The following is a 25293-nucleotide window of genomic DNA, read 5'->3' on the forward strand; positions in this document are numbered from 1 at the left end:
GTGACCTTGGGCTAGTCTTTTACTTTTGTTTGCCTGAGATTCATCATCTGTAAAATGCTGAAGAAATATAGCACCTCCCTTGCAGGGTTATTTAGAAGATCAAAAGAGATGATACTGGCAAAGTGCTGAACACAGGGCCTGGTTCATAGTAGACATGATAGAAATGCTAGCTATGATAGTAATATGACAGTTTGCTTTGCCAAATTGCTGGGGGTTTGTGAAATGAGGAAAGGTTCTTTGGGGCATGACAGCTTGGGGTAATCGTCAGGGAAGAGCGTTGTATTCACAACAAAAGGCCTTCACATAAGAAAACAGGAAAATGGCAAAGTAATTCTCCAAACGAATGAACACTCTCTCAAGGCTCTTCACACTCTAACTCCTGCAGATCCTTCATTCCTGTCTTGATGTCCTCTGTGCAAAAACAAAGCAAAATGTTTGCTCTGGAAAATCCACATTTCAAGGCAGAAGCAGCAGGTTCCAGCAGACAGATAGAGACACTGGGATTCAACAGCTCACTGGGGAAGTCAATATCTGAGCAGCAACGAGCATGGCAGCCATGTCTGTGGCACTGGAGATCCATCCTTGGGCATGGTCCCTTGTCCCTGAGATAGGGAGTTTGAGAGAGCTAAGGGGCCTTTGTGCTCAGGAATCAGCTTCCTGGGCCTTCCAGGATGTTTTCTCTCCTTCCCCACTCGTTTTTATTAATAACTGTTATTGTTGCGTTCATCCTTCATTGTTGAAGAAGACCACGCCATCAGAGAAATGATGACATGACTTGCCCTTGACTTTGTTTTGAGTGAGGGAGGGCTGTGCAAGAAAAACAAGGAGTCACTTCTGGTATGTGGCAAGCATACCAAACCTCATCCAACCCTGGCAGCCTCAGGCGCCATCTTCATCCATGCCAGGTTTGGGCTCATCTCTGGTACACGGTATGAAAGAGCAAGATACCTCCTTTGAAGCCCTCCTGATGCAGGCCCTTCACTGGTGCAGAGGGAAGAGTCTGAGAACCTGGCCTCAGCCCTGGATCTCTTCCTACCTATGTGACCTTGGACAAGTCACATCCTCACTGAGCTTCAGGGTCCCCCTCTGTAAAATGAGGGACTCTAAAGTGCCTTTTGGCTCAATCTATGATTGTCAGCCCCAGGCACAAAGGTGAGGGACTGCCGTGACCAAATTCATACATTTTATATATATACACACATACACATATATATATGTATGTATGTACATGTGTATATATGTATATGCACACACATATATAAAATATAAATGTGTTGTATGTACAATAAAAATATATTGTATATATCTATGTGTGTCTGTGTATTTATGTATATGTATATAAATTTATGTATATAAAAATCAATATATAAATATATTAAAATAAATACAGATACATGTAAATGTTGTACGTGTGTTTGTATAAATGTATGTGTGTGTGTGTGTGTATACACACATGTTGCCAGATGGGGTCGCTGTGCTGGCTCTCTCCTCTCCCTTAAATCGTCATTGCACAGTAAATTCTTGGAGAGCAGGGCGATCTGCGTATTTTCTACATCATTTCTTTTTTTTCTTGTATCTAATTTCCCTAAACAATAAGGCTGAGGTCTTACTGAACGGCACTCTCTGTAAAGGGCAGGAACAGTAAGAAGTAAAAATGGCAAAGGCCAGATGGGGCAGGGGTGGGCAGGGAAACAGGTATTAGGTGGCATTTATAGGATACTTTGAAGTTTGTAAAGCATAAATAATAGAAGATTGTTGACTTAGGTCTGGAATGGACCTGCAAAGCTGTCAAATACAACCCTCTCCTCAGATACTGTCCAGCTCTGTGCTGCTTGGCCAGCGCCACTCCCTCCCCTGACCTCACATCCCACATCACCGACTCCCTTTGTGACATCCTATATCGGCTGTCCTGAGGCTTTTCAAACTCAACATATCCAAAACAGCTGCTTATATTTCCCTTCAAAGTATCCACTTTTCCTGTCTTTCCTGTTACTGCCCAGGGGACTGTCATCTTTCCAGTCAGATAGGCTCAAAATCTTGGGGTCATCCTCAACTCCTCATTGTCATTCACCCTATATATTCAATCAGCTCATGTCACTAAGTTGGCAAATTGTAGGCACTCTCTAATGACCCCAGAATCAAATAGAAAGTCTTCTCCAGCATTGAAAGCTCTTAATAACAGGTACCTTCCTAGCTTTTCAGTCACCTTACCCTTCACTCCCTTCTCCGTACTCTGTGATTCATCTCCATTGGCCTCACTGCTCCTAGATGGCACTCCTCCTTCTGACGCCATACTCTCTCTCTCTCTCTCTCTCTCTCTCTCTCTCTCTCTCTCTCTCTCTCTCTCTCTCTCTCTCTATACCCATATACATACATATGGGTATACCTTAAAACATTATACACACTTACAAAAATTGATATTTAGGTTTTATGTTAGCTAAATGATGGGAAAAGGGAAGTTTATACTCAATCAATAGATCAATAGGAATTTTATTAAGTGCCTGCTATGTGTCAGGCACCTTGTAAAAAGGTATGTAGAAAAACATGAAACAGTCCTTCCTTCCTCTCCAGAAGCTTACTTACATTCTAGCAGTGGCAACAACGTGTTCATATGTAAGAACATAGAAAATACAGACGATATAAATAAATGCAAGGTCATTGGAGGGAAGGAAACTAGCTGCTGAGTTGGAGTGGAAAAAGACTCAAGAAAGGCTGCATGGAAGACGCAGCATTTCAACTGAGCTTTAAACAATGTGGAAGGGTGAGCTCTGACTATTTTTACTTAGCGTGCCATTAACACACAAACGACGATCACTTAGGACAATTTATTCCAGTCATACAATTCCATTTGAGCACCTTCCAGGTGCTGTTATTGTTATATGTTCCATTCTAGAATATCTGGCAAACTGAGTAGAAAAAAAATCGAGGCTTTTGGTATCCTATAGCCCAAGCTAAGAGGTGAATTTCTTGTAAAATTGAATTTCCGCTCAGCTAGAAATTTTGGCTTTTGTGTTGACTCAGTTTGAGCCTTTCCTTAAAAAAAAAAAATCACATAATGGGGCACCAAGTTGGGAGCCTTATTTCAAATTGCCAAGAAAAGAGCTTTCATTTGAAAGGAAGAATTTTTGTTCTTCAGTTTATATTCAAGGAACTCATTTCTTAATGGAGATTGCAACAATAGCTAAAAATACATAGCTGCAGACCAAACAGTCCTATTGTGATACAGCTAACAAATGTTTTGACTGTCTCATTGTTTTCTTCTCCTCTCTTTTCTTTCTCTTAACCAAAAACGAATTTCTGAAGCATGAATCTAGCTCAGTAAATGGTGTTATAAAGAGAGAATAATAATTCTCTAATACTGAATATCATTAAGGAAGAAATAGACTAACCTCCCTAGGCAGTTAGGGGATTAATTGTCATGGGTATTTAGTTAGGGATTAATAATTGTTTTAACCAAACGGTCTCAGAACATGCCAAGGAAGAAGGAGGAAAAGATACTGAAGAAGGAAAATGAATTTGTTATCTGAAATTTGGAGAATAAAGCCTTTTCTCATTAGCAAGCTGCTTTCTTCTGGTAATATGAATAAATCTAATGAAAGCCAGTTTTATGCTTTATTAAATAAAAATAGCAGCATTGCTTGATCCTACTTTGCTCTTTCTCCCCAAATTTTATTCTAACCAGAACTTGATTATTCTCCCATAGGATTCCAGGTCTCAAGGACCTCTCATACCGCCCTCCCCGCCCCCCCCCCCCACCTGCCCATTAGCAATCAAGTTTAAAGACTTTAATATTATTTATCTGGAAAATTCAGATAAAAAGGAAATTCTAACTGCAAAATTGGTGTAAGAAACAAACTTCTGTTTTCTCCTTGGTGGACCATCCAGTATATGAGGTGAGGATGGGGAGAGGGAGAGGGAGAGGGAGAGGAAGAGAAAGGGAAAGGAAAGGGAATCTATAATATTCATGTTAATTCTCTATATAATTAATGTTAATGAAGCAGCCGTAGCTAAGATGGGGGAAGAACTACATTTCCCAGGATACCTGGGTCCAGTGTGGGAATGAATGAAAGAGTTTTTATTAAGCTTCTAATATGTACTAGAGAGTACAAATACCAAAGTGAAAGTTAGTCCCTGCCTTAAAAGAGCTTGTATTCTAATGGGGAGACCATGCAAATGAAGGAGTGATGCTTTGGGAGAGGGTGACTAAGTCCCTTTCCTTACTTTTTCCTACAGATCCACTTCTCCTCCTCATGTGAATTGGTTCAATGCTAGATCCAAGTTAAATGACACTGGTTCCTAGGTTGTGGTGTAAGTGATCAAGGAACACAAGGAGATGGATGCTATTACCTGTTCATTCAAGCCAGCCCTATGCATTGGAGGCATTCAGGTGAGTGGCTTTGCTGATTCTCCTCCAGTAAAGTCCCTCTGCAGTGGAGATGCTCTGTCTGCAGATTTAGATCTGAATGGGTTAGAGTCCAATCCTCACATTTTACAGATGAGCAGACTGAGTCCCGACCCCCGCCCCTTCCAATCCCCCAGAAAACCTAAGTGGCTTGCCCAGAGTCATGCTGGAGCAGGGTAAGTGGCAGAGTCAAGAACCAAACTGAGGTGCTACCACACCAAGTCCAGGGCTCTCCCCACTGCACCTCAGAAAAGGTTCTCTGCTCCCCAATGCTTTATCTTTGGGGGTTTCTGGATAGCCATTTTGCAAAATCCACAGGTCTGAAAAGATTCCCATTCCCAAATCCACTGCTAATTTTCATTTTCACTTGGCTGCCAGCAAGGAGATTACATATACAATTCCTCTCAGGTTTCTTTGCCAAAAGGGTGAACCTCAAGACAACACTGGACATTGTGCATGCCTCAACAAAACCATTTAGGTCTTTTGCCCAGTTGAATGTTAGTCTTTCTCTTTATTTTACTGGGGACATCTTGCCTAGATTCACAGACCCTGTATTTTACAAAGATTGATTGAACGGAGCCAGGGGCTCCCACTAACTTGTCGAAGCATTTTGTCCATTATCGAAATCTCAATCTTTGCTGTTCCATTGCTTTTCAATGCCTTTCATGTTCATTCGGTTGCTTCTTTTTAGATATCTTTCAGCACCATCTTTCCTAATTCTTTGCATCATAAACAAAAATGAAACAAAAAACAAAAACCCTTCTTACCTAGGTCAAGCCTTGTCCCCTCTTTGCTGATTTCGTTCCCTCTGGCTTTTCAGCTGTTGTCATGAGAAAATCTCCTTATAAATTAATTATTGAACAATCCAAAATATGAACAAGTGATTGTCAAGCATTCTCCAAGTAAAACATTGTTTGTAAACACTCAATAACAACCAGGGCAATGATGCTTTTATTAATCCTTCTTAAAGAAGCCTGCATAGAAAAGTCTGGAGCCTGAGGACCTGGGTACAAATCTCATCTCTGACCCTGAGTGAAGATCACATTTCACCTCCTTAGGCTTCAGTTTCCTCATCTGTAAACTAAGGGGGTTGGACTAGATTATGACAAGGTCCTTCCAGTCCAATATTGACCATCCATTCAGTCAATGGTTTTCATGTCTTCCTCACAAGCCCAGCAAAACCCTCTGCCTCCACCAATTTAGCATCCTCTGATAGGATTCTAATATGATATTAATATGACCTAGATCTATATTTTTAGAGTTATAAGGAATTCCCAGGTAAAGAAACTCCCTCCACCAATGCATGTCAGCACCTTCTCTGCAAGGTCTCAGAGAGCTGCCTGTAGCATTGAGAGTTTAGGGGACTTGTCAACATGAATTGGAAATGGGACTTGAATCCAGGTCTTCCTGGCTCAAAGGCCAACTCTCTGTCTTGCACACCAATCTATTCTTTGTAATAATAATAAAGATAATAACTAACATTTGTATGGTACTTTAATGATTGTGGAGAATTTTATATTATCTCATTTAATCCTCACAACTGAGGGAGCATATTAAAAACGCCCATTTTTAGTTCAACTGGAAATACTAAAAAAATACTATTTTCTCTCATCAAAAAACCCTTTCCAGATTTTTTCCCTTTAGGGAAGTGGGCAGAATAAAGCCTAAGGTTTCAGGAAATGAACTGAGGATAGAAATGAAACTTAACTCTTGTCTCCATAGAATCATTTTCTCCCCATCCCCCCACCATTTAGGACAATGTCCCTCTTTCACATTCAAGGTTAAGATATTGATCATAGGCAGGAAGTCCTTTCAGTTCTTGAGGGGATAGTCAAGGAAGGAATACAGTAAGCAGATTCAATTTAATAGATTAAGTGATTATTCTAAAAAGTTCAACCCAAATTATATTTTAACCTATTATGACATTTTGCCTTTTCGAGATTCCATTAAACATCTCAAATCATCCTGGGGAAAGGGGATAGTCTAAGAGCATGGGTGGACTATGCCAGAGTGGACATTTCTGTCTCTAAGCAAGAAATGACTTGGCTATAGAATACTGATAAATAAAAATTGTATTTGGCAGACATGCCTAAAATGTGGAGTACAGTGTCAATATTTTTCCTTCAACACAGCAAACCTGTGAGGTAGGTGCTATTATTGTTTTCATTTTGCAAAGGAGAAAGCTCAGGCTAACAGAGTGAAGTGATTTGTTCAAGGTCGTACAGCTGGTGAGTGTGTGAGACAATAACGACGATAATAATAACGACTGATACTTCCTTTAGGCTTTGAGGTTGACAAGGCACTGGGAACACTTGACCTTGTTCGATGCTTCCTGGGTCATTGGTATCTCTTGGGACTGTTCTCTGGAGAACTCCTCTCATCCCAATCCCTTGAGAGAACCAGGGGTAGAAGGAAAGAGTCCCAAGTGGACAGCTATTTTCTTTTCTGCAGTCAAAAGAATGACAGCAATTGTCATGGATGTATTCCAGAGGAGCTGTTAGCTAGACTTATCTTGTCTTCCATTTGAAGGGGGAATAAAGTAGACCCTTCTAGTGGGTGTGGTGGTACTGAGGAAACTGAGACTGATGGATCTTCTGAGGAATTCTTATCTGCAGTGGGCGATGCATACTGGGTGTCCAAAGTCTGTTACAAATATGGTGAGCCCTAAGCAGGGTGCTACTGGGCTGCCTAAAAAGAGGCAACAGGCCCAGGCAATAGAAAGAGCAAGCATCATTCCATGATGGATCAATAGAGGATTGGGTCCATGAGTGTTCCTTGTTCTAGACTGGGAGAGATGGAAAAATGCAATCTTTAAAAAAAGGTTCTCTCTCTCTCTCTCTCTCTCTCTCTCTCTCTCTCTCTCTCTCTCTCTCTCTCTCTCTCTCTCTCTCTCTCTCTCTCTCTCACACACACACACACACACACACACACACACACACACACACACACACACACACACCCTGCCCTCAAGAAGCTTACATTCTGATAGAAAAGACAACATATGAGTAACTAGCTACATACAAAAGATATAGAAAGTAAATGAAAAGGTAATCTTAGCAGAGAAATGAATTGTAAATGTAATGAAAAAGAACAGAAAAATTATGGCTTGAACATCTGCCCCCTTGGGCATCGAGAGGGCAGATTTGGAGGGAAGGAGAGGCAAGCACAACATGGAACCTTTTTCAGATCTCCCAGAGAGAACACCACTAGTCTATCCAGCCACAGAGCTGGCAGAGAGGCAGAGGAGTCAACCACTCAATCAATCAGGAAGCCATCATTAGTCACTTAGGTGCCATGCTAGATAGAGTGCTATGCCTGGAGTCAGGAATTCTGCTTCAGTTTCCTCATCTGTGAAATGGAGATAATAACAGGAATCTGCAGAGTGGTGAGGATGGCATGAGATAATGCACAAAAAGCACTTTGCAACCTTTAATGAACTATTTAAGTGCTAGCTATGATTATTATCAACAAGCACGTATTAGATGCCTACTATGTGCTGGAGATACAAGTGGAAAGAATGAAACCAATAATCCCTACATTCTACTTCCCTCTTCCTCCCTTTTTCTCTAAAACTGCCCACTCAAAGTTTTCTTTCTAGTTGCATGCTGAGCCTCTGCAATCACTCATTCCCCTTGGGTTCATTTACCATCTTTCACAATAACTTTTCCTCTGGGTGAGGAGAAATGACTAGTCTCTTTAAGATCCATTCAGTTCCTGTGCCACTATGAGCACTGGGGACCTTACTTCTCAATTATGAGCTCCTTGAGAGTAGGGCCAGTGTTTTTTGTATCTCCAGAACTTAGGACAGTGCCTGATCCATAGTAGGAACTTAAATGCTCATTGACTCACCTTGGCTTGACTAGCCTTGGACAGAGGAATTCCATTTAGTATTGGAGCAATGAGTAGAAGCTACAGAGGAAGGTTTAAAATTGATGTCAAGAAGATCTTTCAACCATGTGGAGCCCCAGATGGAATGCCCTTTCTGAGAAGGTAACGTGTTCCCCTTCACTGATGGTCTTCAATCCAAGCCTGGGTGACCACTTGTCAGGTACATCACAAGTACCTTGTCTACGTTGAGTTAGATTAGATGACCTCTGAGCTCCCTAAGAGTCAAAGACTCTGTGATGCTGTGATTATGAGGAACAATGACCTGCCGATCCTGGCAAGCCTTCCTAGTGGCCTGGCAGCCTGACCTGAGAATCATAGACTTCACAATGCAAAGGAGCTCAGTGATCTAATCCAATTGCCTTGTTTTACAGATCAAGAAATGCAGTGAATAAATGCGTAGAGGGGGAGAAGCATTTTTTAAAGGGTTTACTATGTGTCAGGCACTATCCTAAGAACTCAGGATGCAAATACAAAAAGAGACACAATCCTTGTCCTCAAGGAGCTTATGCTCTAATAGAAGAAGACAATCCATGTAAGTGAGTGGTAACCAGGGAAAAGAGTTTTTGTCTGAGGAGTCATAGGGGTGGTAAGACGATGTTTAAGTCAGTCAGTCAGCATACACTTTGGAGAAACAATGGTACTGTTGATTTGATTACTATGTCCAGAACAAGAAATGGAAGGGAGGGAGAGACCAAGGAGGACAAGCATGTGTTGGGAAGATGGCAAGATGGCCTGAGTGAACAACTGGACAGTTGGAGGTCACATGAATGTGAAGGATGGCCTGGGGTCTGTGGCCAACCCGTAGATCTAGTGGGCCAAATGGGTTAGTTTGGACTCAGTCACCCACACAGATTTCTGGGCTCCAGGGGAACACTTCACAAATGATCAGATATCACCCTCTGGGACCACAGACATGATTGTGGAAGTCCAGGTCTAGTGCAGTGAGTGTTGGTCCAAATGGGGACAAACGAAGTAGTAGCTCCAGGGACCAGAATAATAGCCATAGGAGCTGACATTGATATAATGCTTACTATGTGCCAGGCACTGTGCTGAGGGCTTTACAATTATTGCCTTATTTTAGTCTCACAATAACTGCCATTATTGTCCCCATTTTATAGATGAGGAAACCTAGGCAAACAGAGGCTAAGTGTCCACAATCACAGTTAGGAATTCTCAGAAGTAGAATTCAAGCCAGTATCTTTTATTTTAATTAGATAAAGATTGTACTGAGCACTTCCTGTGTGCTATAATACTATATCTGTACCTAATACTATATACTATACCAATATGGTATACTATACTAATACTATGCCAAACATTAGGGGATGCATACATAATAAAAAGACCATTCTTATCCTCAGGGGGCTTCCATTCTAACAAGGGAAGACAACACATAAAAATGAGCTGGAAAAGGGGGACAGTGTGGGGTGAGGCACAGGGAGTGAAAGGGGAAGGGGGCTGGGGACAAAGCAGACATGTCCAGAGAATGAAGAGTGAGTCAAAAGGGAAGTGAGGATGAGCTAATATTTGAAAAATGCTTTTCAAACCTTAAAATGTCATATGAATGCTATTATTATTATAATTACATCATAAAATAGTGCCCTTTTTCATTGACCATGTCCTTGGAAAGAGGGATGGGGGAGAGAGAGAGAGAGAGAGAGAGAGAGAGAGAGAGAGAGAGAGAGAGAGAGAGAGAGAGAGAGAGAGAGAGAGAGATTACTCCACCCTGCCCACTGGCTTCCATATGCCCCCAAAGATTTCTTCTTAATTTAATCCCATATATCCCCAAGGGAGAAGGTAGGAGTTACCTGGTAGTGTGGTAATGGCAAGGCAGTAGATGGTGGGGGGAAGAGTAAGGATCAGTTCCTTATAACCACCATATATCTTCCCCATCTTCATGATAAGCCTGTTCCCAAAGCCTTACACAGAAACCGAGAACAAGCTGCCTGGCCTCAAATTCCTCTGCCGTTCCACTGATTTGCATAAAATAAAAACCCTAATACAGTACAAAGTCTGGATTAACAATAGACACAAGCAGCTTGGTGACAAGTTGAAGGAAAAATGAATGTTACAGCTCTTTTCTGGACTGGAAGCCATGCTAAGGCTGTCAGACGCAATTCCAATGACAAAGGTGATCGAACAACAACCAGAGAAGGGTTACTTAGCTCCACATTCACAGATCCAGATTTGTCGAACCCCCCCATCAGATGCATTTCGTTTATCTTTAAAAAGCATTCTTATAAACATCTCCAAGTGTGATCGCTGCCTCTCCTCATCCCCTGGGAGAGCCTTCTGCCAACTCACAGCAGCCCATGATAAATAATCTCCAAGGAGTAAAGATAAAGGCAAAACAAAGGGCAAAAGCAGCCTCTGTGTTTCATTTCTGCCACCTCTGGCTTTGCCCAGATAACTGGGCTCTACCACTGAGGATACAACATTTTCATCCACCTTAATGGCTGAATCTGGTTGACTCTCTCAGTCAGCCTGATGGATGGCTAGATGACTGATGACTGGCTTTTGAACACACCAGATCATTCCCACCTCTACACTCCGGAATTTGTTGTATTCTGCTTTCCAATCTATCTGGAAATCTGTGAGAATGGAGACACATGAAAATGATTAACATGCATGCACACACATACATGGACACACACACACATATACTCATTTAATTTTTTTCATTTGTGATCTGCTGGTAAGATTCTACTGGGTGGAGACTGAGGGAAGAGAGGATTCCTGTAGAACTATAAAGACAATCCCGAAAGACTTGACCTTAAGCAAGCTCAGGTCTTAGGTAATATTTGTTCATTTATCAATGGGTGGGCCATTAGATATTAACTGACATTGAGCAAACAAGTCTTAAGCATGTTTGCCATGACTAAAATAAGTGAAGGAAAATTCCTGAAATGATGACTCTGGTTGCTTGGGTGAGGGAAACTGGAGATGGTTTTGGAAGGGAGAAAAGATGAGATTAGTTTTCCTTCCGAGAAGTAAATTGGCAGGGCTGGCTGACTAATTAAAGGTAAAAGCCAGTGTCTGAGTCACATTTCCTGGCTTGTTGGCTCTCTCCCCAAGTTGGTCTCCCACTTAATTCTGAAGCATGTGGCCCTCTTCCTGAAGCAATGAGGACACCTTGTAAAGCCTATATGGACACTAAGGTGCTGAGCCCTCTCTGGTCAGAGCTGAAGGTTTAGGTGAGGAACAAATCACCCCATTCTCCCACTTGTGGCTTCATTTAGGCTGTTGGCAATTCAGCGCACTGATTCTCTGTCCCTGTCCCTGTCTCTCTCTTTTTCTTTGTCTCTCTGTCTCTGTCCCTGTCCTCTCTGGAAGCTGTTATCAATGGAAGAAGACAGAGGCAGGGCAGGAAAAGAGAGAGGGGTGGGGGAACCCTTCTGAAATACAAGACTGAACACAATCTTCTGTATTTTGACTCTCACTGAGTGCCTTATTTTATATTTTGATTCCTATTTAAAGAGGATATTCATCTAAATTTTGGATCTTGGAGGAAAAAATGTCCATTTTCCTTTGATAATTACATAAGAAGGAGGTGTGCAGGGGAGAGGGCTCCCATACCACTATTCTATACCCCCCTCAGCCCTCATCAGTCCTGCTCTTCCAGTGAGACCTGTATTCGGTAGCTTCTGATGTGGTATGGCGCTGTACCCTGCCTATTCCCAAATGCTAAAAGCCCTGCACTGCAGCATGGACTGCTGCCTGGGAGGAACAGATGCAGCCCAGAGTGACTTCTGTACAGACTCAAGCAGCCCAGCCAGGCAGCTGAACAGAAAAGAAAAGGGCATCATCAAAGAAACAGTGGCCCATCTCTGCTCCCAAGAAGGGAAGGACAGAATAATTTCCTCAGATTGAAAAAAAAAATCAGTTCACAGGGAAACAGGTTGGGCTGTTCTCGAGTCTGAAAAAACCAGCAAGCTGTCAGAACAAATAAGAGAATGGCTCGCCCAATGCTGCTGGAAGTGGATACTAAATGAGGTCAGGGCAGTTCTGAGGGACTCTTGGTAACATTGTTGGAAGGACCCTGAGAGATTATAACACAAAGCTTAGGCACACGGGATGCGGAACTGGAAGGAAGCTTTGAGATCAGCTAGCCCAATGCCTCCATTTTACAGAAGAGGAAACTGAGACCCACAGAGAGGAAGTGACTTGCCCAAGATCATTCAGTTAATAAGTTTCAGAGCCAAAATTCCAACTAGTTGCCAATCAAATCAACAAGCATTTATTAAGCACCTGCTGTATGCCAGACACTCTGCTAAATGCAGGGGATACAAAGAAAGGCAAAATCGTGATTCAGGACTTGTGACTCTCAATCCATCACTTTTAGAGTCAGGTAGGTGGCACTGTACAAAGAATTCTTGATCTGGAATCGGGAAGCCCTGAGTTCAAATCTGGCCTCAGACATTTACTAGTTATATGACCCTGAGAAAGTCATTTAACTTCTGTCTACCTCAGTTTCCTCAACTGTACAGTGGAGATCCTAATAGCACTTACCACCTGAAGTTGTTGTGAGAATCAAAGAGATAATATTTGTAAAATGCCTAACACATAGTAGGTGCTTTATAAATATTCTTTCCTTGCTTGCTTTTCAACCACACATTCCCTTTGGGATAATGTCAACTATATGGTGTATTATAAACCTGCGAGTCAGGACACAGTGCTTTATACCACACAATTCTGGGTTCTGGTCCCACTAATGTCACCAACTTGCTGTGTCCCTTCAAGCAAATAAATCACTCCTCCTCTCTGGGCCTGTTTTCCATCTGTAAAACAAGGAAATTGCATTAGATGGTCTCTCTGGTACCATTCCAAGACTAGAGTCCTATGACACTATGATGATCCAGACTCCTGGTAGATCTGATCACAAGGTCAGACTCAAATATTAAATGTTAGAAAGAATACAGAGTTTGTCAGGAAATGGATTTCAAAAATTGCTCATAGAGCCAAAGGTCAATCACTTTATAAGCATGTGGGAAGTGCTGGACACTGGGGATACAAAGGCAAAAAAATGGAAGCATCCCTATCCTCAAAAAGTTTTTATTCTATTGGAAAGGGAGAGGACATGTACAAGGCTGGAAAGGTAGATTGGAGACAGGTGGAGAAGTGCTTAAAATGTTAAACAGATGAGTTGTATTTGATTACCAAGGTGATAGGGAGATTATTGAAGCCGGGAGACACATGGTCAGATATTTGTGAATGACCTGCTGGTGTACTCCTGCCTTGAAGGTATAGAGGAACATCTCTGTAGACCGGAAAAAGTTGAATAATTCTATTCTAACCACATGTGGGGCTAGAAAAGGAAAGAATTTGAAAGAAAGGGAACCAGTGCCCTAACTCTTAAATAGAAAAGTTAAGTCACTTAATTGTTCCATGCCCTAGCCAACTCTCCAGGATTGTCCACTCCTCAGCAGTTGCCAATCTACGTTTGTAGAGGGATTTTTCTCCTCAAGAGTTCTTAACGTAAGCCAAAGAAATTATAGGTCCAGTGTACCCTTGGGCTCAAGCCTATTTGCATATAAGACTCTTTTTTGGTGGAGATCTAGTATAAAAAAAAATGACAGTATGCTAGTAGACACTGAAGAAACAATCTCTGTCTTCACATTCTATTGAAGGGGAAGCAACATGTTTCCAGAGAAGTAAATACAAGGGAATTTGTGAGGGATGAGGAGGACACTAGCAACCATGAGGATAAAAAATAGTCTCAGAGCAGTGCTGAAGACATGGAGAGATCAAGTGGTTTTGCCCACAGTAATAACAGGTATGTTAGCAAGAATTTATATAGTGCTCTAGGGTGTGAAAAGTATTTTCCATGTATTACTTCACTTGGTCCTTATGACAGCCCTGTGGGGTGGGTACTATTTTGTAGATGAGAAAAAAGGTTAAGAGAAGTGATTCAGCTAGGGTTACACAGTTAGGAAGTGTCTGAGGCAGGATTGGAATTTAAGTCTAGGTCTTTCTGAGTCCAAGTCCAACACTAACCATTGTGCCATCTAGCTGACCAGGGCATGATCACACAGCCAGCATCTGTACTTCAGCCCTCCATCTATGCCATCTTGCATCTCTGTATGGGGATATTATGTTAGAAAGGAAAATTCATGATATCTAGGAGCTGATACCTACATGAGCTTATTCAGCCTCCCCATAGGAAGCAGAGAAACCCTGGAGATCACAAGATCAGAGACTTAGAGCTAGAAGGAAACTTTGAGGTTATAGAGATCAAATCACTCAGTATGGATGGTGAGATTGATGCTCAGGGGGATTAAGTGACCTGCCCAGAATCACAAAGGGAGAAATCGTCTGAAGTGGAATTAGAATCAAGATCCTTTGGACTGTAGAGTGAGGGCTCTATCCACTGTATGCCTTCCTTGATTTAGACCAAAGTTGACTTCCTATAAAAGGGAAACTACAATAAAGGAGAGAGAGAGACAGACAGACAGACAGACAGACAGAGAAGAGAAAGTGAGGGAAGAGAGGGGAAAGAGAAAAAGAAGATACTAGAGAATCTACCAGGCACTGAAGGAAGGAGAGAAGGGAATGATCACCAGAAAAAATAAAAATGGCATAGCCAATGGTAGAAGATAGAGTGACCCTCCCAAGTAGGTTACTGTTTGAAGTGACTCCTACTTTAAGGGTTTTGGGGGACCAAGTCTTTGGTCACACAACTCTGCTGGGGACACTTGCTGCATTTCGGCCTTGTAATCACTTGCTCATTAAGAAGGGGTTTCCAGGACACCATGCTGAGATGCAGGGTCTCATTTACTGCTCTGGAAGATAAAAACAGCCATTTTATTTGAACACTCAAAATGCTCAGATCCTAATGATAGAATAATAATGAGGGTGTCGTGTGTTATCAACTTAATGACGAGAGACAGAGAGAATTGGTACTCTGGCCACAGACCTTCTCTATCTCCATCCTGGTTGTTCTCAAAAGATCAGTAAAGTGAGATGAAATTGATACAGCCTGGAAATTGTATTTCCTTTATGGCAATTTGACCTAGCAGTTACACACACACACACACACACACACACACACACACACACACGCACGCACACACAACCTTGAGATGAGGCCAAGCTGTTGAGAAAGAGCCAGGCATTCACAACATCTCCAAACATAATCTGGTCAACAAAGTAAGGGAGGGAATTGAAACAATATGTAAAAAGCCATTAGGAATACTTAGCCCTGATTATTCCTTTCTTGTCTAACATATGAGTATAGAAGCACTTCTTGAGTGAGCAGTGCAAAAGGACCAAGAGGGTAAGAAGAAGCAGGAGACAGAGACAGAGAGAGAGAGAGAGACAGAGACAGAGAGAGACAGAGAGAGACAGAGACAGAGAGAGAGAGAGAGAGAGAGAGAGAGAGAGACAGAGAGAGAGAGAGAGAGACAGAGAGAGAGAGAGAGAGAGAGGAGAGACAGAGGAAGAGAGGAGGAGAAAGAGGACAGGAGAATGTAAGAGCCATTCTAGACATCAAAACTTAACTTTCAAAACCAGAAGTCATCTAGTCAAACCCTTGATTTTTATCAATGAGAAAACTGAGGTCCATGGAAAAGAGGCGATTTGACCAAAGTCACAGGAGTAGTAGACATCAGAGTGAGGATTAAAATCCAGGTCCTCTGACTCTGTAGTCAGTATTCTTTCCATTAGACCATCTTTTCTGGTTGATGAGCTTCATTTCCCCACTTCTTCCAAGTATGGGAAGAAATGAGTAACACTGACAAGGATAACCCAGCTTTGCCTTCTGCTAGGACCAGGGCTGGACAAGGCATCGGACCCTCCTGGAAAGGTTTGAAAAGTGTCCCCACTGTGCCTTACTACCCACTGGATGCTGTGAGCCTTAAGGTAACTAGTGCAATTTGACCTATCACAAAATAAATATGATAAAAGGATAGATGGATGGATGTATAGATAGATAGATAGATAGATAGATAGATAGATAGATAGATAGATAGATAGATAGATAGATACTTCTCCACCAGTAAAAATATGCATTGGGTTGTTTTTTTAAAGCTTTATTTAAAAGTGAATTTCATTGCACCCCCTGAGTGCAGTTTCCTGGAATCTGCCTACTTTGACTATTCCTACTTTCAGCTCTGGATAGAACAATAATTCCCATGTTACACAATTCACTCCAAAAACAGAAACATACCACGGAGTGTCTTTTTCTTATTCTATGCATTAATCAATCAGTAAACCTTAATTAAGAGTCTGCTAGGGAGGCAGCATTGTATAATGGAAAGAATACTGACTCTGGTGTCATAAGACCTGGGTTCAAATCCCATCCCTGACACGCTACCTATGTATCTTTGGTTTAGCCTTCCCCGACCTCAGTCTGCTCATATGTAAGATAAAGGGGCTAAACTAACCTCTTACAGCTTTAAATCTCTGACCTATGATTCTACTATCTGCCAGGCACTGCAAGGTACTGGAGATACAAAATCAAAAATAAAGCCTTAGCTCCCTCTAAGGAGCTCACCTCCCTTAGGGAAACACAACATGCAGACATATACAAAGTAAGTAGAAGATAATTTTGAAGAGATGACACTAACAGTTGGGGAAATCAAGGAAGCCACCTGCAGGAGGTGTGTCTGAGAGAAACTAGAAATTTCGAGAGTAGAAAAAGAGAATGACTAAGGGTGGAGGCATACAGATACCTGACCTGAAAGATGAATTAGATTAAAGACCAAGAAGTGAATTATTTGGTAATTACTATTTTCAAGCCTTGTGTCTATGTATCTATGTAAAAATCAAACAATTTACAGCTAGGCACACCTTTCTCTAAACAGTTGAATAAAGGCTTCCCAGTGTATTTCAGACTCAAACCAACAAAGTTCTCAAAGTCTCACAAGTACTTCCTAATGGGTTCATTGTTTTGTTTTACACTGGCACTAATATCAGTCTTCTGTTTCAAAGTTTGCTCTGAATGACCCTAAGTGGTTTTCTGAACTTGGCAGGGCTAATCTTGCCATTTCAGGGTGAGTTGATATCAATAGATGGTATTCATTTTGCATTTGAAAGTTCCATTATGCTTTCATAGGCTTCATTCCTAGTAACTGCTCCACCTACAACCACCATCAATATTAAATGATCTGGCAAAGGAACTCAGAGTAAGTGCTTCTTGAAATTGGCACATCCGGGGTGGAGCTGTTCCCCTGGGATTACTGTATGAGTGCATCTTCCTAAGGCTGCTTAACCAACACTTAAAAGTGGTTCGCTTAAGTTATTCCTTTAAAACATGCCTAGTTCCCAGGGAATCCAGAGATGGGTCTATAGGAGATGAATACCTCCCATCTTGGGCTGCTCCATTCACTTATCTGGCTTGGCTAGTCTTATGGGCAGAGTTAGTCCTTCATTAGCAAATGAAAAAAAAAGTCTGCTCATTAAACCAAGACATAAAGCTGGTTCTTTTAGACATTTTGGAATGTCTTAGTTTAACACTGAGTGTCAGGCTAAGGAGAAATTTGAGCCTGGGATGGGAAAAATGGCACCATTTCCATTCTGTAGAGTCCTGCTTACAGGAACTGTCCAAGGTGCTGCACTAGAAATATATCAGAGATCACTTTGGCTCAACTATGGGATGTGTCACTGAGTCACTGAAATGTTCTTTCCTACTACCATATGGTGCTCACAAAAAGTGCTCTCTGTCTCTGTCTCTGTCTCTGTCTGTCTGTCTTTGTCTCTGTCTCTGTCTCTCTGTCTCTCTCTCTCTGTGTCTGTCTCTCTCCAACTTCTCTTCTTCCCTCTCTCTTCCATCTCCTTTTCTCCCTCCCTCTCTCCTCCTTTCATTTCTGTCTTCTCTATCCTCTTTCCTCACTCTCCTATTGTTTCTTTCCTTATCCCTATCCCCCTTTCTTCCCCTCCTCTCTCCTTGTCTCTCTCTGTCTCTCTGCTTGTCGCCTTCTCTTTACCTATCTACTTCTTTTAGTCCCTTTCCTCCTTTTATTTTTTTGTCTCCCTTACCTCCTTTCCTCATTCCCCTTCTCTTTCTTTCCCTGTCCTTCTCCTCTTTTCTTCCTATCTTCTTTTTCTTTCTCTCCTTTTTCCTGTTTTCCATCTTTCTCTCTTTTTTCTTTCATTCCCCCTTGTCATCCTTTCCTTCAATTATTATCTCTCCTGCTGTCTCCCAGCTAAAAACAGTAACTGAAATATACCCACTCAGCCTTCCAGAAACACTGGGGCACATTCAAATACTAAAATGCATCTGAGATCTTATCAGTTTCAAAGTTCCCTTTAACAATATTGGTCATTCCTCTCAGCTTGTTCATTCTATATGATTCTTATCCATGTCTCCCCCTATAAGTTCATGGTCCAGGTCCATCCAGTGTTCTGGAAGCATTCCTCAATTTCTCCTTAAATTAGAAGGATACCAGTGAAGCACTGTAGCTATTCCACCTCTCCCTCAATACATGACTAGTCCATCTTCTATTTCTAGCATACAATTCCCCAATAACATCATTTACCTTTGTTCCTCTTCAAAGAACCCCACAGGTTACATGTTGTAGTCTCCTGCTTACCTTCACCATGAGCCTCTCTATTGCTCTCTGTATGATATGAATTTTTAAAAAATTTTTTTAATTCTTCAAACAGTACTGTATTTCATGTCTCACCACTACACTGCAACACTAGTGAAATTTTGGCTTCTAAAAAAATGGGCCTTTGAGTTCATGGAAATTTGAAGTAATTAAAGGACTCTGAAACTGTCCAAAGTCTGGTCCAGTCCACTCTTCTCATCCTATTGAATTCTGGGTCCAAATCAATGTCCATCCATACTGTCTTTTCTCAGTATACATACTGATTGACAATCTCTATAGATTTTCCATCCAGATTTGAGGCATGAATGTGTGATAAACATTCTTCAACCATTTGGGTTTTTCCTCATTGGATGGTCAGGTCAAACTCTTTCAGGTAGTTACAGATATCTTCCAGAAGACTATGCAGATACCTGACCTAGAAGACGAACTAGATTATAGACCCTATTGAGAATTATTTTGTAACTATTACTTTCAAGTCTTGTGTCTATGTACAGGGCTTAGTATAACTAGCACAATGTCATACACAAACAGGAACATCTGAAGCACTTCATTATCTATTGAGGAGCCCTCTTCTAGGACTTTGGCATCAAATGGTAGTGAATATCTTTGCCAAGCATGCATCTCCCTTTTTTGTGCTTTGCCTGATGTTTATTATTATAACTATTATTTTATCCTTCAAACAATCTTGAATTTGATGAATTGATGAGAGACACTTGGTTGGAAAAGTTCCTTTAAGGCAACATTCTTCTCTACCAAATAAAAATCTTCTTTAATAATCAACAAACAGAAAGTATAACACATTCCCTATGAAACACCCCTCTGAGTTACTTCCTCATTTGCTCTCTCACTCATGAGTTGGGTCCCCAGGAGAGTGATAACTATTCTCAGGTTTGAGAGGTGCCCAATGGTTGTATCTACTTCTAAAACTATAGCTCTTGAGTCTCACTGATATGCTTCCCATTAACAGTCAACCAATAGATATAATTAGCTCTCAGCAAAGGCATTTTCTGATATTATAGTTGGAACTATAGTGACAGCTCATTCCCTCTATAAAGTTGGGGCATATATTTGTGGAATCAAATGTATCTGTGAGGAAAGTACACACAGACTTAGACTGCAATAGTACTGATGAAGCACATGAATAGGAAATACATGTGGCCAAGGTGAGTCACAATTCTTGGCCATGGCAGGAGTCCTGTCTACATCCTTGCTGCTCTTTCTCTAACATGGAGTCCTCACAAAGTTCCACCCTGGACCCAGTGACTTTCTGGGCAGGTGGCTTAGTTGGGCTCCCCAGATCTGCTCCTTTTATCTTTTCTTTTCTTCCTTCCTTCCTTCCTTTCTTCCTTTCTTTCCAGTTGATCTGCTCCTTTTCATAGCTGTACTCTCATGACCAGGACCAGTTTTCTCTCTCAAGTGCATAAATTACTTTTCCTTCTGGGACTTTCCCCTCTGAGTTCATCTCTGTACCTGTGTCTCTAGGGGTCACTTTTTCCTCCCTTTTCATTGAAGTCACCAATTATCAGTGTATATTAATTTAATTTGGAGAAGCTTATCAAGTTCTTCACAGCCTTTTCCTACGTCTTCATCCTCTAACTGAGGTTGCTATAAACATTCAGTTGTTTTCATGAAGGTTCAAATGTTTATCAGAAGAATCATAACATGAGATGACCAGATGTGCTCTGCAATAATGTCTTTCATTGCCTTTAGTAAGCAAAACCACCTTTGTGAATTTCTTTCATAACCTCTCCATGGAGTATCCATGGGCCTTCCTGCCACTCAGCAGCAACTTCCTTCTTTCTTTGGGTTTCATCTGTAGCAAGAACATCAAGACTGCTGTCGCTCCCTTCCTCTAGTAATGCGCCATTCATCCTGGGACAAGAATTTCATATTTAGAGTCCTAACAATCCAGCTGAAGTTGTTTATAGATATATGATTCTTGGCCATCTCTTTTCACTGCAGTCATTACAGAAGTGGAAGGAAGTCACATAAGACTGAAGGCTATTTTGTACTTTTCTTTATTTCATGAGTTGCCATGCTCAAGACATTTATCCCTGAGTGACTAGCCTGCTGATGGTGAGCCTACTCATGTTTAGCTGGGCTGCTCCTTGGAAACTAGATGCAGTTGGATGGTTTAGCAGAACAGGTCAGAACTCAGACTGTGCTGGCAAAGCCAGGATCATCTCCATGCCACCATGAAGTCGTGTAGTAGAAGACTAATAGTACTATGTAATCCATCCTGGTTGCAGTGAGTAAAATTTAAGAAAATGACTACCTTGAACTATATTGGGAATTGTAACCATGACATATAAATAACAAGTTACTTCTTCTCTTGATTTAAAAATACTTTTGTGAGACACCTTTCCATAGTGGGATGTGCTAAGAGTTGGTCTTTAGTATGAATAATGTTGAAAATGTCTTTTTATTCTTCTAAGACTGAACATTAGTTGGACCTTTCTAGCTAATGTCGATGTTGGCCAGTTAATGCTGACATCATAGAATGGACAGCTGCAGCATGGAAGGTAGAAGACTAAGAGAAGGGGATAGGGCAGTGAAGAGAAATTCCTCACATCTGAGAACCATGCTATTGATATTTAGCATGGTGCTGCTGGTAGTGATCATATATTTTTGTACACATTGCCAGAAAGACCATTTCCAGACTGAGGATTATTTTGATTTGCAAGTTGGCCCCCTTTTACAGAGTGTATTATGGATTGTGATCCTGCTTCTGGGGCTCACAGTGTTGACTGGGAGCTTACAGTGTTGACGGGCCTTTTTTTCCAGTCATGTCTAACTCTTTGTGACCCCATCTGGGGCTTTCTTAGCAGAAATATTGGACTGTTTTGCCACTACTTTCTCCAGCTCCATTTTATAGATGGGGAAACTAAGGCAAACAGAGTTAAGGGACTTGCCCAGGGTCACACAGTTAAGAAATGTCTGAGGCTGAACTTGAACTCATACAGATGAGTCTTCTTGACTTCAGGCCCAACACTTCACCACCCAGCTGCCCTACCAGACAGGTTATGGCTATTTCTCCTTCTGCCTCCCTCCTTCCACCCAGTAATCAACAGCTCCTCTTTATTCCTTGAGATTATACTTCTCAATATCCTTATATAACCCCTGTCTCAAGGCCATTTGGATGAGACTCTCCTTACTTGTGGAGAAGGAGGCCCTGCCTTATGTGAGGAACAAGGTAGTTCTCAGTCAGCACCTCTTTGCTAACTCATCCTTTGGTGATGAAGAGGCCAACCTCGCTCTTGCTTCTAATAAAGGCCAGGGCCTTCATCTCCACCATTAAGGAGAGACTCCCATGTCAATGGGTTTTGGGACAGGAGTCACACTTAAAACATGCATTTGGGCCTCTTGGCTTATGACAGCCCTGCCTTGGTTCACCATGCTCCTAAGGATGCTGAGTATCAGACAGTCATCACGGCCTGCCTGGCTGGAAGAAGTCTAAGAACCACATCAATGCTGCTCTTGGTGGTAAATCTGCCTAGCCATCCATAGTCCATGAGTCTCATAGTGCTGTTCAGTCCTACTGTACACAAGGCAATGTGATGTTAAAGAAAGAACAGGAGCGTGGGAGTCTCAAAGAAATGGATGCTTGCCCTTCATGTCTCCTGTGTTTAATCAATCAACAAACATTTATTAAGCACTTACTATGAGCTAGGCACTGTGCTAATCAATAGGGTTGCAAATAAAACAAAAAATTCCCTTCCCCAAGGGGCTTATTCTTAGAGAGGAGACATGTACATACCAAAATACATACAGAGTAGATGGAAGGTAACCTCACAACTCAGATCAGATTTTAGTACTCGGATTTTCGCTGTCCCAGGTACTAAACCTTAATGTTGTATTTATACCCTGAAGTATTTTAATCCCTCCATGGCTGTTTCTCAGGGCTACAGACACTGGTGTATTTGTGCTGACTCATGTCCTTCACTTCATAATGAGCCCCCACCCGTATTTACCACTCACCCTCCTCAGTCTGGGCAATTGCCCTGACCTGCAACTTCTTGGTTAATGATTGCTTTAATGATATCCATCTTAGAACTCAGGGACCAGGGGACTGAGGGGTAACTGCAATAATAGATAGAGCACATAACCTTTGCCTAATAAATGGCTCGATTCGACCTGTTGGTAACAAATATGGTGGCATATTCCCTGGCTTGACTATGATACCTAAGATGCATATCGGAAACCAAATACACTTTTTTTTCTGGCAATCCATCCTAAATGTGGGTTTGCAGTCTGGGCTCCATTTGTACATGATAAATATATTACCATTACTTTCCTTTGAACTGAGGAAATGTGCCAATTCTGAAAGAACAAAATAAAAAATAAATGAAAAAAATTAAGATTTAAAATCCCCAACCCCCTAGATGTTTTATGAGATCCTTACCCTTACCCTGAAGTCCCATGGCAGGAGAAAAAGACTCCTAAGAGCTCGTGGTTCCCTGGAGTGAATTGTCATTTCTGTTTTCAGATTTCGGGACAGAAATCTGAACTATTCTCACAATCTTTGTCAATTTACCAAGTCAGTCAAACTTGGCCTCTTTCTAAATGTGCATTTGCTCTCACAATTAAGTACATGCTCACTGAGAATTGGCCTCTCCCTTTTCTCTCTTTCTGCTTCTATTCACTCTGTCTGTCTCTATCTGTCTCTCTGTCTCAGTCTTTCTGTCTGTGTCTGTCTCTGCCTCTGTATCTCTCTCTTTGTCTCTCTGTATCTGCTTGTCTCTAAACACTTCACCCTCCAAGCCCCTCCTTTCCCCTTTCTCTGATTGTTGCTGGGCTGGGTGAATCTGGCAGGATACCAAGTTTCCCTGCACATCTGGAACAATTTTTTCCATTGTTCTTGATCTGAGTTTGAACAGCCACAAATTAACTTTCTCAGGCACTATTTCCCTTGGTCTTTAAACTACCTAGATTTCTCAGATGTGTCTAATTTTGCCATTTCTGACTCATTTATACCTTAGTCATCAAAGTTCTTTTTTTTTGAGCTATTTGTTAGCCCAAACTCCTTGTTCACCTTTCCACAGCACCCTTCAGTCTTCTTCCTCCCCTTACTCTCCTATCCCCTGCCAAGAACTTTGGTCTGGGGAATAGAGGAACAGGACCGACACCCTCCAGCCCCTCTTAGGGGAGTAAAGATCAGTTCACAAATCCGGGTGCTGCCAGGTGAGCACATGTTGTTGGCAGAGCTTGGCAGAATGCCCTCTCCCAGCCCCATGGCAGGCAAGCAGATGATTATTAATACACTGCAGTAATGTATGCAGAGAAACCAGTGCAACTGACTAAATAAAGGGTTTTTTGTACATATGTAAAAATATACATTACACACACCCTCACTGAATGGAATTTTTAACTGACCTAGATTATTAACTCCAACCAAACCCTTCCAGAAGTGATGGAAAGGATGGACCCGGTTCTAGTGGGGCAGCGGGCAGGGGGAGAGGTGATGGTGTTCATTGTTGTATAGATTGTTCATCACATTTTAATAAAATTAAGACTTGAGGAGGCTTCATGGCTGACTCTGAAGTCAGAAGAGCTGGGTTCAAATCCTTTGATGTCCACTACTCTGTGACCTTGGGAAAGTCACTTAAAGGAGTACCACTCTCTAGGGTTCTATTACCATATCTATCCAGATAATTTCTGAGGTCCCTGCTGCCTCTATATCTAAGATCCAACACATTTTTTAAAAAAATTCTGAACTTCACAAACTACAAATAAAACAAGGATGGTTAGCCTTTTTAGTGGTATGGACCCCTCTCCATTCTGGGTCTATGGACACCTTCTCAGAATGATGTTTTTGAATGAATAAAATAAAACATATAGAATGACAAAGACAGTCAAGTATATTAAAATACAATTATCAATGTATTTTTTTTTAACAAATCCACAGGCCCAAGGACAAAAGCCTGTAAAATAAAAGGAACATTTCCATAAACAGGTGTCAAACAAGGGAGGATTGTGCATGAAACTGTGCCTCTCTTTTCTGTAATCCTTGCTTTTCTTTTGTATTTAATAAATCCAACATGTAACTAAAGCTGTTCTACTTGTTGGTGATTCCTTCTGGTCTTCCTTCTGTTCTCTTCTTATTTTTTTCTTTTTGGATCCCTATGCCTAAACCCCATCTCCCTTCCACCTTCTCTTTCCCCGCCCCCCACCTTGGAACAAGAAAAGAAAAGAAAAGAAAAGCCTTTGTAACAAATATGTACAATCAAGCAAAATACTGACCATGCCTAAAAGACTATGTCTATATAGTTCTGTTTGCACCCTTAGTCCACCCCGCTAACAAGAGGAGGATAGTATGTTTCATGATGGCTCCTCTGGAGTCATCACTGGATGTTATATATCTGTTCTGATTCTCTAAACGGTTGGAGCAAAATGGAGGCATCCATTCATTTTCTCAGCTGAGCTCAGTGAAGCTCAAAGCCCTCTTTCAAATAAATC

The 25293-nt window shown here is 41.5% G+C and overlaps 1 long non-coding RNA gene across 4 annotated transcripts in view; it reads left to right on the forward strand.

The window, feature by feature from the left end:
* The first annotated feature begins 1959 nt into the window (after positions 1–1959).
* Positions 1960–25293, forward strand: part of LOC140531089 (uncharacterized) — a 47474-nt gene continuing 24140 nt past the window's right edge. The window contains exons 1-5 of one of the 4 annotated variants that reach the window (XR_011976270.1): positions 1960–2182; positions 2572–2761; positions 4234–4387; positions 13918–14063; positions 16054–16147. This is a non-coding gene — a long non-coding RNA (uncharacterized lncRNA). The remainder of the gene's footprint in view (positions 2183–2571; positions 2762–4233; positions 4388–13917; positions 14064–16053; positions 16148–25293) is intronic. The other 3 variants (XR_011976273.1, XR_011976272.1, XR_011976271.1) reach the window with 3 other exon arrangements.

The sequence above is a fragment of the Notamacropus eugenii genome, chromosome 3 (genome assembly GCF_028372415.1).
Source record: "Notamacropus eugenii isolate mMacEug1 chromosome 3, mMacEug1.pri_v2, whole genome shotgun sequence".
Taxonomy (NCBI): domain Eukaryota; kingdom Metazoa; phylum Chordata; class Mammalia; order Diprotodontia; family Macropodidae; genus Notamacropus; species Notamacropus eugenii.